The sequence below is a fragment of the Miscanthus floridulus genome, chromosome 17, assembly GCF_019320115.1.
Source record: "Miscanthus floridulus cultivar M001 chromosome 17, ASM1932011v1, whole genome shotgun sequence".
Classification (NCBI taxonomy): Eukaryota; Viridiplantae; Streptophyta; class Magnoliopsida; order Poales; family Poaceae; genus Miscanthus; species Miscanthus floridulus.
In genome coordinates this window covers 36,003,383-36,020,170 of record NC_089596.1, presented here as the reverse complement: position 1 = coordinate 36,020,170, position 16,788 = coordinate 36,003,383, and the positions used below count along the sequence as shown (strand labels likewise).

The 16,788-nt window shown below is 43.6% G+C and overlaps 1 long non-coding RNA gene across 1 annotated transcript; it reads right to left on the bottom strand.

Moving 5' to 3' along the window:
* Positions 1-13,159: 13,159 nt before the first annotated feature.
* LOC136514879 (uncharacterized) lies at positions 13,160-16,472 on the bottom strand. Its single transcript, XR_010773870.1, has 4 exons — positions 16,334-16,472; positions 15,979-16,247; positions 15,794-15,898; positions 13,160-13,727 (listed from the first exon to the last, which is right to left on the bottom strand). It is a non-coding gene; the product is annotated as an uncharacterized lncRNA (long non-coding RNA).
* Positions 16,473-16,788: the final 316 nt, after the last annotated feature.

Here is a 16,788-nt window from a genome sequence, read left to right as displayed (position 1 = left end):
TTGAGAACCTGACCAAGGAGCTCAACACTCTTTGTCGAGCTCATGCCAAAGATCAAGAAGAGCTGGCGGAAATGCAAAGGGGCATCACCATGACTATGGAGCTACGGAATGAGGCCTGGACACGAGAGGATGCGGCCAATGAACGCGTCCATGAGTTGGAGTTCTACGTAGAAGATCTGGAGATGGACACCGCCATTCTTCATGAGAATGTTCACATGATGTACGCTCAACTTCATCCTCCTCATGGGGATGGTGAAGTTACAGATGAAGAAATGATTGTAGATCCAAGAGAGGTCGAGAATGAAGAGGAGGAGGATCCTGAGGAGTTAGTGTACTTCTCAGATGAAGATGAGGTTTCATCCGATATGGGCACGGATGCCGATGATTGAGAGCCCAGAGTAGTAGTAGTTACTTTACTGCTTTCCTAGTAAACCAGGGTTGTCTTGTGGGATACAAGACATGTAAATTAAATAAGTAACCCTTTGTAGCATGAAACATTTTAAATGCTTTCAATAAAGGATAATGTAAGTAAACGTGTTTCTTTAACAGATGCCTCGTCCTATCACCCAAACTGGTCCTAGTGGCTCGCATGATGATAATGAGTGCCCAAATCCTCCACCAATGCTTTCGACTATGGCGGATGCCATCGCCGCACTCGTCAATGCAACGGCAGAGGATGCTAGGCTGTTAAGGGAATTGGCGCAGAACCAACAGGCACCATACCCTAATCGTGGTCATCGTAATAACGGAAATGATGAGTCAACCTATGTTGATTTTACTAACACACGTCCACCGGTGTTCTCTAGGGTAGAAGAACCTTTAGAAGCAGACGATTGGCTTAGGACAATAGAGCAAAAGTTCGAGCTGATTCACTGTACCGAGGTTTAGAAACCTAGGTTTATGGCATAGCAACTCTGAGGAGCTGCTGGTGCCTGGTGGGCGAATTTGGTAGCAGTACAGCCCGCTGGTCACCAAATCAACTGGAGGGAGTTCAAGGATGCCTTCAAGGCACACTATATTCCAGGTGGTGTGATGACCATGAAGTTAGAAGAGTTCTTGGCTCTTAAGCAAGGGGAGCACCCGGTGATGCACTATGTTGGGCGCTTCAATCACCTGTCGCAGTATGCTATAGAGTATGTGAATACTAATAGAAAGAAGAAGAAGAATTTTCTTAGAGGCCTGAACACTAAACTTCAGACCATGATGGCAATTTGTGGTAACACAACTTATCACGAGACAATCAACATTGCTATCACTTCAGAGGAGAATTATCGTCGACACAAGGAGGCAAAGAAAAAGAAGATATCTGCTTCCGGATCATCAAGTGGCAAGCGTCAGAAAATAGTCTACCATCCTCAGAATCATGGCCGTGCACCATTCCGCCCACAGCAAGGCCAAGGCAGGCAGCAAATCTTTATTCGCCCTGCAACTAACACGCCTTATCCTCATCAAGCACCATAGCAGCAAAATAATACAAATAATGCAAACCGTAATGTTACTCCCCAGAATCACAATTATCCATGCTATAATTGTGGTAAACCCGGACACTTTTCCCGAGAATATCCGTATCCCAGGAAGAATAATCCTGATGCACCCAAAGCCCCGGTTACTCAAGCTCAGAATCAGTACAAGGGCAATGCTCAGAATAATCAGAAGGGTCAGGCTGAGAAGAAAACTGGAAGGGTCTTATATACTCAAGTGGAATCTATTCCAGAAGGAGAACCAGTAATGATGGGTATGTTTCCCATTGCTAAGCATCCTGCAATTACCTTATTTGATTCTGGTGCATCCCATACATTCATCAATCGTACATTTGTTGTGAAGCATGGGATAGCTATTGGGGAAACAAAAGAACCGTATCATATATAGTCGCCCAGGGGACAAATCTGTACAAGGGAGGTAGTTCAGCATGTACCTATTGATTTGGGAGGTTATGAGTTCCCTACCAATATGCTGATATTAAAGGATCAAGATATAGATGTGATCCTTGGTATGAACTGGTTAACTCAACACGGGGCTATCATAGATGTCTTGCATAGAACCATAAGGGTAAATGCACCTAACAGCAAAACCCAACTTCTCATCCAACTTCTCTTTCCTAAGAGTACAGTGGAAACAGTCTGTGCAACTATTGTTGAAGAAGCCGAGAAAATTTCAGTGGTATGTGAGTTTGCATATGTCTTTCCCAATGATCTGCCAGGTCTACCACCAGACCGAGACGTAGAGTTCAGAATTGATCTGAAACCAGGGACAGCACCAGTGTCTAGAAGAGCATATAGGATACCACCCAAAGAACTAGCAGAATTAAAAATGCAACTACAAGAGTTGTTAGACAAGGGTTTCATTCAACCCAGTTCATCACCTTGGGGATGCCCTGCTATCTTCGTGAAGAAGGACCAAACCTTAAGGTTATGTGTTGACTATCGGCCGTTAAATGAAGTCACCATAAAGAACAAATACCCCTTACCCCGAATTGATTTGCTTTTTGATCAACTTGCGGGGGCTAAGGTGTTCTCGAAGATAGACTTGAGATCAGGCTATCACCAGATTAAGATCAGATGAGAAGATGTGCCGAAGACAGCATTTACTACCCGATATGGTCTATATGAGTATCTAGTCATGTCTTTTGGGCTGACCAATGCCTCGGCTCATTTCATGTACCTAATGAACTCAGTTTTCATGCCCGAGTTGGATAAGTTTGTCGTGGTGTTCATTGATGACATTCTTATCTATTCTAAGAGCAAAGAGGAACATGTGGAACATATCCGTATTGTTCTACAAAGATTAAGAGATCACCAACTATATGCCAAATTCAATAAATGTGCATTTTGGTTGGAGGAAGTACAATTTCTGGGTCATGTGCTATCTGCTGAAGGTATAGCAGTTGATCCGAGCAAGGTAGAAAAAGTCCTTAACTGGAAAGCACCTACAACTGTTTATCAAGTTCATAGTTTTCTGGGGTTGGCAGGGTATTATCGTCGGTTCATCCCTAACTTCTCTAGAATTGCAAAGCCAATTACTGGATTGCTAAAAAATCAAACTAAGTTTGTATGGTCAACAGAATGTGAGAAGGCCTTTCAGACATTGAAGAAGTTGCTGACAACTGTACTAGTTTTAGCACAACCTGATATCGAGAGGCCATTTGATATCTATTGTGATGCATCTGGAATTGGTATTGGCTGTGTTCTGATGCAAGAAGGCAGAGTCATAACATATGCTTCCAGACAACTCAAGAAGCATGAAGAACATTATCCTACCCATGATCTTGAATTAGCCGCCGTTGTTCATTCACTCAAGATTTAGCGACATTATTTATTGGGCAATATATGTCATATCTATACGGATCACAAAAGTTTGAAATACATCTTCACTCAGTCAGAGTTGAATATGAGGCAAAGGAGATGGTTAAAACTTATCAAAGATTATGACTTAGAAGTGCATTATCATCCGGGCAAGGCTAATGTGGTTGCCGATGCCCTGAGTCATAAGAGTCATTATCATTGCCTGATTGTAGAACCTATGCAGCTAACATTGGGTCAAGAGATGGAGCATCTGAATTTACAAATCATAGAACAAGGTTCCCTGTCCAATATTGCAATTGAGTTCACTATCAAAGATTAGATCATTGATGCTCAACGGAAAAGTAAGGGCATAGCCCATATCAAGGATAAAGTCAGATATGGAAAACCAACATGTTTCAAGGTTGATGAATCAGATATTGTATGGTTCAAGGATAGATTAGTAGTACCCAAAAATCCAGAGCTGCAAAAGCAGATTCTTGATGAAGCTCATTCTACAAGATACTCCATTCATCCGGGTAGTAATAAAATGTATCATGATCTGAGAAAGAGATATTGGTGGACCAAAATGAAAATAGAAATAGCTTAATATGTAGCCAAGTGTGATATTTGTCAGAGAGTCAAAGCGGTTCATATGAAGACTGCAGGTCCATTACATTCTTTGCCAGTTCCATCTTGGAAGTGGGAAGATATCTGTATGGACTTCATCGTGGGATTGCCTAGGACATCTGCAGGCTACAATTCAATATGGGTTATTGTTGATCGCCTAACCAAGATAGCTCATTTCTTACCGGTCAGAGATAAATATCGAGCGGAACAGTATGCAAAGCTTTATCTTGATAGAATCTTCAGTCTGCATGGGGCACCCAAGACCATTGTCTCTGACAGAGGGTCATTGTTCATATCTAAGTTTTGGAAAAGTCTACATGAGTCTTTGGAAACTAAACTTATCCGTAGTTCTGCTTATCATCCGCAAACTGATGGACAGACTGAAAGGGTCAATCAAATTCTGGAAGATATGTTGAGACCATGTGTCCTTTCCTTCGGTACTAAATGGGATGAATGCCTTCCCTTAGCTGAATTCTCATATAACAATAGCCATCAAGAGAGCATTAAAATGGCGCCATTCGAAGCACTGTATGGCCGTAGGTGCCAGACATCTTTAAATTGGTCAGAAGCTGGAGAACGTTGGTTCTTTGGACTGGATGTGGTCAAGGAAGCTGAAGAGAAGGTTAAACTCATACAAGCTAATATGAAGGTAGCTCAATCCCGACAGAAAAGCTATGCTGATAAGAGGAGACGACCGCTAGAATTCAAAGTGGGAGATTATGTCTACCTCAAGGTATCACCGATGAAAGGAGTTCATCGTTTTGGGATTCAAGGAAAGTTGGCGCCCTGTTTTGTAGGTCCTTTTCAAATCCAACAATGGTGTGGACCTATCGCCCCTATCGCGTCAAGCTACCAGATCACATGTCAGCTGTGCATGATATTTTCCATGTATCTCAGTTAAAGAAGTGTCTTCAAGTACCTGACCAAGAGATCGACTTTGGTGATGTAGAACTAGAACCTAATTTGACTTATGCCGAGTACCCCATTAGAGTCTTAGATCAGAAAGATCGAGTTCCTCGAAGCCGTACAATCAAGTTCTACAAAGTACAATGGAATCAACACACTGAAGATGAAGCTACTTGGGAGTCCGAGGATTACTTAGAAGAGAACTTTCCTGACTTCTTCACTTCTATCTAGTTGCAATACCTTGTCTATATTGTAACTTGTCTCGTTTGACAACAGAATGGAAAACCCCCTCACTAGCCTTTTTAATAAAGTCCTGATGTGTTAGCTTGACACATTTCCTTTTCCAATACTTAGCCTTAAGTTTTAAATCTCGGGACGAGATTTCTTTAAGGGGGAAGGGTTGTAACACCTCTGGTGTTTTGACCTAACACTAAAACTTGCCATGTCATCATGAGCATTGCAAAGCATTCATAAAGTAGAAAATTTTGAATGCATTCACTAAATAAGCTTTATTTCATAATGTTGTTATTTCATGTGATGTGATTCAAAACCCTAAATAAAGATCATGACCACAAGGGTTAAATTTTATGTGATCATGTGAGGTCATGTGTCATTTGACTCAAATAACCCTAATGGGCCATATTACTGGTCAAAAATCAAAGTTATAGTAAAAGGAAAACAAATCAAATTTGAATTCAAATTCAAATCACAAAAGTCATTTTTGCCCCTTTTTACTAATTCAAAATCCATGTGGAATTTGGGGTTGGGGTAAAAAGCAAAGTTGAAGATTATTTTATGTGGATCAACTTTGGTATTCAAAGTTTTTCAAGTTTACATACAAAAATTTGGAGTAATTTTGAAATGATTCAAATACTCAAATGCACCCCAAATTCAAATTTCAAAATGGAGGCAGAATTTGAAAATGTTCCTAGAAGCAAAGTTATAGAGTTTGAAAAATTGAGCAACTTTCATTTTTGGAGATTTTCAACTTCTTTAGAAAAATTGGGAGTAATTTGTAAAATGAACTTAGTGGCAAATCTGTAATTATTTCAAAATTTCAGATAACTACAGGGCGTCACCACCTCACCGCCGGCGTCCTTTCTCTGGCCTTCCAGGCGCACCTGTGACCGCCCTGGGCTTCGTGCTGGCGTAGGGAGCACGCTGCGTGTCGAGTCCGCGTGCTCCTGGCCGAGCTATAAGAACCAGACGATGTCGTTCACTTTTCTTCCTCCTCTCTGTTTTCCTGACGCCGCCGTCTCAACTCCGGCGAGCTTCCCTCGTCTCCTCAGCGTAAGCAAGCCCCATAAAAGCCGTGTTCCAGTTCCGCTTGCTCCTTGCACATCCGACCGAGCTGTTGCTACCACCTAATTTCGCCGAGAGCTCACGGTACACGTTCATCTTCCTTGTGGCCGGCGACCTCAATGGAAGCTTCGATTCACCGTGGCCAGCCTCGTCCGATGAGCCGTTGCCCTTGCTGGTTGAATCTATGGATTCGCCTCGTTGCTGTAGTTCTCATTCCACTCTTGCCTGCTCGTTTTGCCCACTGCAGTCACCGGAACGCTGTCGTCGGCGAGGTCCGCTCCGCCGTGATCTTGGTCACCATCGAAACGCGTCACCGTAACTTCTCTAGTCTCGCCTATTGCTTCAACACGATCGGGGTGAGCCACTGATGCTTCCTGTACTCTCTGTTTCACCGTTACTGGCCTTGTTTCGCCGGCGTAACACTGTCGTGCCACCGCGTCCGCCATGGTCGGCATTAGCTTTGTTCCGTGTCGTAATCAACCTCCGTAGTGCCACAGATTGATGTGCCTAGCTCTTGTGAACATATTGGTACTTTGGCCGTCGCTGTTGGGCTCACCGTCGGCGAGATAGCGCCGGTCAGCGCCATCGGAGCCACGATCAATGCCCGAGGTTGGGGATGACAGGTGGGGGACCGGCTGTCAGTGAGAGCAAGAGAGAGAATAGTGAGTTTTGTTATTTTCTGATTTTGAATAGTGCTGAATCTTTGGAAATTTGTAGGAAAATAATCATAGCTCCAAAAATTCTAAAATTTTGTGTGTAGCCTCTGTACATGCTCTAGTATGGTTCAAAAATTTGAAACTTGAAATTTGAATATATTTTTAATGTTCAAATATTCAGTCCATTAATTGATAAATGCAATTTCCATGATTTTTGTAGGTCACTGTATAATTCCAAAAATTATGAAATTTGTTTTGGTACACTAATTTGTCATGAGGAAGCTTACATAAAATTTTCAGGTCATTTGGAATAAGTTCATTTTTGGGCTTATTTCTAAATTAATTCAAAAATAAATAAAAGCAAACCGTAAGTGTTTGATTAGTTTTGAATCTTGTTTTGGTCATGTTTTGTGACTAGTAGAGTTTCAAGATTCATTTGGTCAATTCACATGTGTGGTTCTTGACGGTAGGATTGCAAGTTGGTTTTGTTGGCTTGCAACTGTATCGTGAAGGAAAATCGTATTCGGGGTGTTTTTACATTTCATGTACCGTGAAAGCATCATGTTTATGTTATCACCATGTTAAAGCATATGTTATCGTTTTGTGTAGAACCCGAGAGTGAAATGATTCTAGTTGAGCAAGTTCTGGAAGAATCTCCGGTTGTCACGGGATTCGATAATCGTGAAACTGATCCGGAACCTGAGATCGTCAACGAAGGCAAGCTCTAGTTTATGCATTAAACCATTACCTTGTTACTTTGAAAAGTTTATCACCTATGTTACTTATTGCATTAAGTTGATTAATTCAGATATTACCTACTTGATGCATTGCCTACCTTGTTAATTGTTTACCATCCTTGAAGATGTTTTCTTTTACAAAGGCGTAGAATGCTTAGTATACTTTATGGTAGGCTTTCCAAAGTAAAGGTTTTCGATACAATTAAAGATGGCATACTGGCCAAAGAAAGAAAGAAGATAGAATGAACTAGAGACTAGTCGGGTGACTTATCTTGAATGTTGGATAAAGTTGCCGACTATGTCGCTTAAAGGCCACTCATTGTGGATCTTCTGAATGAGACACTTTGTAGTACTGGTCACATACTCCGGTAAGCCTACTTCGGCTAATCCGATACTAAGACGAATGCCCACGCACTAGGGGTGGAGAGATGGCGGGAGTAGCGTGTACCCTCGTGGCTGGAATATGGCTAGATTTGAGGTGTGCTGTGGTCTCGGGTGGCGTGGAGACGGCTTAGTATAGGAGGATCCAGTAGCAAAGTTGATATATTCAAGATTAAGTTCTACATATGTCGTGTGATAAGGAATCCCCAGCTGGGACTTGAATCAATTCGAATTGCCGGTGCTCATGGATATGGAGACTCAATTCATTACAGAAGCAATGTAGGACTGGTGAATTACTAAAATATGAGAAAAAGAATGGAATGAGAAGGAATGGAATATGGGAAATGTACATTTAGTTGAGATAATGAACTAAAATGACTTAGGGGTAAAACTTGAAAATAGGATAAGAATAGTAAGCTTTTGGCAAAGAACTTTGAATCTTGCTACATCCTTACCTTGCCCCAACCCCTGCATCTCAAAAAGTCTTACACCCCTTTACGTCGGGTTAGTCTTGTTGAGTACTTTTGTACTCAGGGTTTGTTAACCCTTGTTGCAGGTGAGTCGCATGCGCAGGCTTGTTTTGGTCCCTGCTGCATGTCTGTGTTTGAAGTCAATGATGATGAGGAGTGATGAATGGCCTTTGGACAAGGCACTAGTTTGTATGATAAATAAAGTTAATGTAATATTATCCCGCTACTATGGTTGTATGACACTTATGGTATTGTAAGTTTGAAAACAACTGGTTTGTAAACTATGTTATCTTAAGACTTCCGCTATCTTTACTCTGATGTATATGTTTGAATAAACTATTGTAATCTGCAATGTCTATGATTGGGATCCTGTTTGAAAAGAGAATCGTGGATGATTCGGGTTTCCCGAGGACACCCGATAGACCTGTTGAGTTGTTGGGAACTCATGAACGCTATCCGAGGTCTGTCAAGACAACGATAGGTGCACGTGGGCCTGATTTCTTAGGAGGTTCTACCACAGCGGGCACCATGGTGGTGGTGGCGCTTTGCATGCCATGGCCGTCACGAGCGAGGCGGGGCAGTGGCGCTCGGGCACGATGGACAGGAAGGACAGTGGCCGGCTAGGTGCGTTGGAGAGCTCCACGGTGCGTACGTGGTGGCGGTGCAGCATGCCGTCGCGGTGGTGCAATGAGGCAGCGCAATCACCGTAGAGAGCGGCGGCGATTCGAGAATGGGTGCGGTCGCGGCAGCGATTCAAAAAGAAAGTGAGCAGAGATTTTTTTATTCAGGAATGCTGTGGAGTGACGCGACCGACTATACAAATGGAATAACAGTGTTGGGCCATTCGGGCTGGTGTCAAGGCCGACCAGCGCTGGTGCCTGGACGATCGGACGTCCTACCAACAACATTTTAGGAAGTTATAACAAATTGGAAAGCAGAGATCTGAAGCTGAGACGTGGATGTTAATCCTCAATGTCCTAGCAGAAATGCACCGTCACCACCAGCGAGAAATTGCAAAACAAAAAAAGCCCCACCATTAGTTCTTGCCGACCCAGCGGACGCACCACCACCGCCACCAGAGTGATGGATGCTCCGTGCTTCAATGTCCCAGCATCGTGGCGAGCGAGCAACGGTGTGCAGACGCTAAGTAGGAGAGCAATGAATACACTTTCTTATGTATTTTTTTTCAAATTATAAGATGATTTACCTTTCGAGATACATTTCTTTTATACTATATCTAGATATAATATATATTTAAGTGCATAACAAAAGTTATATATCTAGAAATGTCAAAACATCTTATAATTTAAAACGGAAGCAGTATCTTGGATGGATATATTTGAGTCAATAGAATCCATAGTTAGTTGTTAATAATTAGTTTCTTTGAATCTAAATAGGCCTAACTAATAGTCTTGGTGCGAACGACTGCCGATGCACGCCTCCCACCGTCGCGGGCGAGAGCCCGAGAATGGCTCCGTGAGGTGTGGCGGCGGCCGACACCACCACCCTGTCCAAGCGCAGACAACTGCCGGTGCGTGCCTCCCACCATCGCGGGCGAGTCTAAAAATAGCTCTGCGAGGTGTGGCAGCGACCGGCACCACCCCCCGTCCAAGCGGAAGACTGGCGGTGCGCACCTTCCACCGTCGCGGGTGAGTCCAATAACGGCTCTATGAGGTGTGGTGGCGGCCGGCACTCCCCCCTCCATGGGGCGTGGTTGCTTGTCAGTGCATGCACCTTCCTCCGTCGTGGGTGGGTCAACAGGAGCACTGGCAAAGGTTCTGGGCCAAAAGCTTAGCTCAGGTCAGTCTAGGCCAGCGACTATGGCAGGGCGGTACGCTCTGCTCTCTCGCGACCTCTACTCTAATCAAAAGACTAAAGGACGATGATGATCTCCTTCTTGAAGGCGTCACTAAAGAACCTCTTGCTGCTGCTTCTCCATGGCCAACCCCTTTCAACCCCTCGGCACAAGGCTTGGGCGAAAAGCCTTACCAAGCTCCTGCGCGTCACCTCTTGCTGCTTGGCTAACGATGATTACGTCACGATGTCATCCACCTCCTTGGAGACATCGTTGAAGAGTTCTTGTGCTTTGGTGTTGTAGTTTTTCTCTCTTTTTGTTGTATTGTGGATATGCCACAATCTAGCTCTTATGGTGGGGCTCCTGGTTTTTGTTTTAGTTTGGTTTTCCAGAATTAACCAAACAACAGGGTTTTGTCTCGTTCCCTAAAAACAAGGCTGTTGATAATAATCAATACTATTCATGTGGGATGCTCTCCCCCGGTGACAGTTCAAAAATTAGTCTAGTTAATCGTTAGCACCATACTCCCTCCATCTTATAATGGTTGATCTTCTAAATTTTCTACACTTGTCTAGTTGTCATTTTTACTTCTCAATGTATATTTTTCTGTTTTTGTCCAATATATCTCTATCTGTTTCTCCTTCTCGTTTCCTATGCACTACACATTTTTCACTCCTTAATTCTCATGTCCAGAGCTAAAACATCATCTATTATGGGACGTAGGGTGTAATCAGCTAACAAATATCTCACTAGTTGCACTACTACAGATTCGACATTCACTGTCAGTACCATTAGTGCCGGTTTTTGGAGAACCAGTAGTGATAACCCTTCACTGTTGGTTTTGAGCTTCAAAATTAGAAAGTGATTGGGGGTGGCCAAAAACCAGTAGCAAAAGTCCACATCACTGCCGGTTTGTGGTTGGAACAGTGAAAGTACATCAAGCCCTTTAGTGGGTTTGGGATGATTGAATGACAACATGATTAAAGGTCTAACCCGTTTGCTAAGTGTTGGATAGGAAATGGGTTATGTCACATGTATTTGATGAAAGCCAAAATGATGTGTTGTTGTATAAACAATCTAGTTCAAACACAAGACAACAATGCAAATGTAACTCATGCAATGCTTATTCATTGTGGGATCTCGATGACTCATATGAAGCAAGCACGTTGAAAAATGATTAACGAGACATGAGGGATTGCATATGGAATGGTCTCACATTCTAAAGCTTATCACATTGAAAGACAATTATAATTGAACTTAATGGATAATTCAACACAAGATGTGACTTGATGGCTTGAGATGGTGAAGATAGCAAGGAAAGGCTTCGAGGTACTAAGCAAGGGTGAAGGACAAGCGACGGCTTGACGACTGAGGAACCTAGCTAGGGTAAAGAAGAAAGTACTTGCATTTAGTTGAGGTACCAATCAAACCATGACGATCATATTGAATTGGAGAATCAAATCTTGGATGAGTTATTGAAGTGACTTGATTCATTTGGAGTTAACTCATATTTATTGAATGCAATCAAGTCATATGCTCAAGATGGCTATGCTCAAGGAGAAAATCAAAATTGACATGTTGACACCATCACTTGTTGAAGATCAAAAGCTATGGCATTCAGTTTGAAGGAAATCAACTCAAGCAGTTCAAATTCTGTTTTTCTTTTGATCTTGAGTAAATAGGTATGCCGTACTATTAAGAGGGATGCATCATGTTGATAGATACTTATTCATAAGTGCTCAAGCCCACCCATGAGAGGTTCGAGTGAGAGAGAGTGCCAAGAGCTGACTTGCCTTTGCTGTGACCAGCAATACCAGACGTGTCCGATATCAGCCTAGCCATAGCAACCTTTTTAGGTGTTCTGGGTTTTACTCGTTGGGAGTTCCGACAATCATCGGGAGTTCCGAGAGCCGGAAGTATCGGCAATCATCGAGAGTTCCGATGCCTCGCAGCGCCACTGATGTAGTGATCATTGTCCGGTATCCCCCAACGGCTAGTTTTTCAAATGAGCTATAAATACCCCTTAGCATTCACCTTTGGAGGCTGCTGATTCTGCTGACATTCTTACACGTTTTTGAGCCTTGAGAACACTCTCCAACCCTCTTAGTGAGTGATTGATTCAATTTGCAAAATCCATCTTGTGGGTTGAGTGAGATTCAAAATTGAGAGCAAGCCACCCTTGAGCACTTATGCATGTTTGTTGATCTTGTGATTTGCATTTTGTCGCACCTGGTTTTCCAAAGAATACCAAGCGCTAACTATATGTGTGCCCAGGATGTCTACACGACACATATAGCTATAAATATGGAGATTATCAAAGATAATGCTTTATTACATATCAAAACATAGTTACAACAAGACTTACATCTATTACAAAACATAACGGAAACTATTCTTAATCTTCTCTTTGGGTCTCCATACTCCACAGGGAAAGTTGACTGGGGGAATACCCGCCTAGTACTCTTGGAACTCCTTTGGTAAAATCATCTCTTGAACAACCATCTGGTACCCATTTGAGATTTTTATTGATTGTAAAGCAAGTATGAGCGCACCATACTCAACAAGTATAACATGAGGTGATGCAAGCCTCAAAAGGCTAGACATGGCTGAACTGCGGTAAGCATTTTTAGTTGGTCATATTTTATTATTTGAAACCTCAGTAACTAAGTTATGCTTAAGCTCCCAAGGTGAGAAGTGTAATAATTATCATCAAGACTAATCATCACCCAAACCATCCATAGAACCATCTATCTCGAAAAGGATCCAGGCCGCTCGTGTCCATGAGCACGACTGATATATCAGTTTTAAATAACTCTGCAGAGCTTGTACACTTTCACCATGAGTCGTGTTACCCGTATGCCCGAGGTGATTAGCCTCTTGACTCACTTCCAAGGTAAGTCGGTAGGGTTCACCATGAAGCCTTTCAAAAGTCCCCATAACGAGTTAGTAGCCGCTAGGTTTCAGTGGCAAGTGTGCATAGGTGTCCTCCTCCATGAGGCACATATGGTCGCGGCACTGCACACTCCAAGGCAGGAAAACAACTATACACCACGAGGCACCCCCCTCTTTGCGCCTTTCGGTAACCACTAACAAGCTAGAGAAGTTCAGTTTACTAAACTACCAGAGCCATGTAGCCCTCATGATTGTACGGTAAATCCTGGGTGGCCGCTTTAAGATTCAGTCCTTACGGAGGGCAGACTAGAGCACATAAAAGACCCAATGCTCTAGCCCCCCTTTATCCATGTTGCTAAAAAGCACCTATCAATATTGATTCCATAAATCATTAGTCAAAATTAACATTATGATGTTGGTGATTGCTAAGCAAACTATCCATATACATAACCCAAGGTAACAAGGAATTCAGGATAACAAAGGTTCTAGGTAAAGTCCTTAGGGGTTTATCATATTAGACACATGCACATGAAGAGGTGATTAAATGGTTAGGTAACAATGGAACTCATGTTACACTTGCCTTAAATAGTGCTCAAGCTTGTCCAACTTTCCTTCTGGATCATCCTTGTACAACTTCCTCTAACGATAGCAACAGGTAATCACAAGCATCATAGACAAACCTAGGAACAATACATCAGTCATTATAAAACAACATATAAAGCTTTTTAAACACATAGTGGGCTTGTAACTATGATCTTAGAGTGCAAAAACAACTAAACAAAGCTACGGTTAACTGGTCATGGAAGATCAAAGATAGAAGCTGGAAGGTTTGGTAAATGATAGGAATAGAATAGACATGATGTATTTGGGCTAACTTGAAAGATTTAGAGAGCATGTGGATTTATAAATGAAGGGTAAGTGATCAAAGGATTATATACAAGATGGACCAGACATCATGAAGAATAAGTGAGCATACGATTTAAGCGCTAGATCACACAGGACGACTATGCAAGCTTGATGAGAGGAAACTTATACAGAGGTTGAGGCTCCGATGACAGCATGACTTTGAGGGAAAGAAACTTTGGATAGGTTTTGGCTAAGAGATGACTTACCAGTTATAGAAAACAATGACTCAATGATAGTGGTAGTGGTTGAGATGGATGGGACTAGGGGAGAGCGAAACAACGGAAGATATATACAAGGCTAGCAAGGATGTTTAATAGATATATTGTGTTCTAACTACTCCTTTGAGGTATGAGTAAGTGCTGCTGAATATGTGTAGAGGATATATGAGAACACGTCATAGTCTGCCAGTGCATGGAGACCCATACTAGATCAGCGGGGGACGCGATTACAGCGGTAGTGCACACAAGACGTGCATGCCGGTAGACAGTGAGGGTTTCGATCATCAAAGGCATGGTATTTGTAGCACTAATAGATGATATATTTTGTGGAGCTGCTATGGATAGTATGGACCATGTTATGGCAAAAGGAAATGTTTTGACCATCGGTCGCCCGGGGAACACGGTTGCAAAACAAGGTGTCTACTGTCTGGACAGCAGGGGTAGGAAACACTATGGACTCGATACCTCCACCATGATGGCACATATGACCACAAAAACATGCAGAGTCATGTGCAATGATATGATAAACATGTCAGATAAAGGATTTGGTGATTTGGACAGTGGATTGACGGGGAAACGCTAATGCAATGCACAGCGGTACATCAGCCAGGGCAGCAGAGCGGTCAACGCGGAGATGATGGCAGCTCCGGCATCTGAACTCCTATGGACAGGAAATTTTATAGAGGCATGTGCAAGGATGATATCTACCATGTAGTCAAAGGGTTTGATAATTGGGATCACGGTTTGCTGGGGAACGCAGGCACAAAATGTGTTGCGCGGCTGGATGCAGGACAGCAAGAGTAGCGGATACCATGGCCTCAAAATCTGGGTCATCATGCCTTTAATGGTCGAACCATATTGCATAGGTATGTGCAAGCATAATATGTATATGCTGGATAAAGGGTATGACCATAGGAATGCTGGTTTGATGGGGAACGCCAAAACAAGTCAGTGCAGCACAGCTCCTAGGACAGCAGAGCAGTAAGCATGAAAGCTGACCAAAACATGGTCTCCGCTCATCCAATGGGTGATCAACTTTGCAGAACCATGTGCAAGTATGTGATACACGCGTGGGTCAAACGGCATGACCATTGGAGTGATAAAACAATGGGAACATGCGTATGAACCAGCAGCTGTGCGACTGCAAGGTAGCAGGGGCAGCAGACGCAAGAACGATTATATCTCTTTCACCTTGGATTGTTTAGCCAAACTGTTTTGCAGGGACATGTGTAGATATAAGACACACATGCTGTATAAAAGGTTTGATTATTAGGCTAAAGGGTTGACGGGAACACCTTGCCATTAAGAGCGGCATATCTTCCAGGACAGCATGAACAACGACCATGAATTCGGCGATATATCTCGAGTCTCATCTCCTATAGCCAAACCATTTTGTGTGATTATGTGCAGGAACTAGGTACATATTTTGGACAAAGGGCTCAATGACCGGAGGGCTGGATCAAGTGGAACGCGCGCACCAACCGGCAGCGGCACTGCTGTCCATGGAGGACAGCGACACAATTCACAAGCGGATCATGTCAACAACCAATTGAATCCTCATTACAGGTATGAGTCACCGTGGAAATTGATAAAATATATAGAGAACATCAAGGGAGCCTCACTTTGGGAGTCTGCAGCACCCGAGGTGAGGTCGACGGCTGCCAGCATTGGCAACAAGGGACGAGGTGGCTGTCAGTCACGCAGCGGTAATTCTTTTCATGGATGATCTGCGATATGCGAAGGAGTTGTAAATGGCAAGATGAACAACAGACATGACATCAAACCAGAGGGGAGGGTGAGGTCTCACCATGGAAGTGACCATGTGTTGTGTAGAGAAGGATGACGATGGCGGCCTGTGTTGACTGGGGTCGATGCAGCGGTAAACGATAGTTCGGACTGCAGTGGTTGAGTCGAGGAGGTGATGATGCACATCAAGATGGTGTTCACGCTGAGGTGCAGCACCACGACATGGCCTGGAGCGATGGGGATGAAGCAACCATGGGGTTTGCCGGCGACAGCTTGCGTGCTCCAGCGGGATGTCGACAACCGGGCTGTGATCTTCGTTTTGTGGCCTTCCTGTGTTGCAAGAGAGGGATCGAAAGAGGGGTGAGGGCTGAGGGGTATGCCACACCAAGAGATGGATGGAGGGAGGACGACCTTACTGCATCAAGGATCGGCGGCAGCGTTCTTCGCCGATGGTTTGCTCGGTCTCCGGGATGACGAGCGAAGTGGCAAAACGGAATCGCAGCCGCGTGTTCTTTCTGTTTTGATGCAGAGGAAAGAGGGGGGAGTTGGAGCTGCAGCCATGGGGGAGGAGAGCAAGAGTGGGGAGGAGAAGGTGTCCATCTGGTTGTCCGTGAGAGAGAGGAGGAGAGAAGATATGGCTGCTGTTTTCTGCATGGTTGCATGCAATTGAAAACAAAACTAATGGAGTAAAGTGGTGCTGCCAAGAGAGGAATAAAGGGAGGTGTGACCATGGGAATTAAGCAAGGAAAAATTAGATGTTGCTTCTATTTTTGCATGATCCAGGAGGTGCTATCGGTGTTCCCGTGCAGGGTCCAGGAGTTCCCAACCAAGTACCTGGGGGCTCCATTGTCACTCACCAAACTTTGCCGCG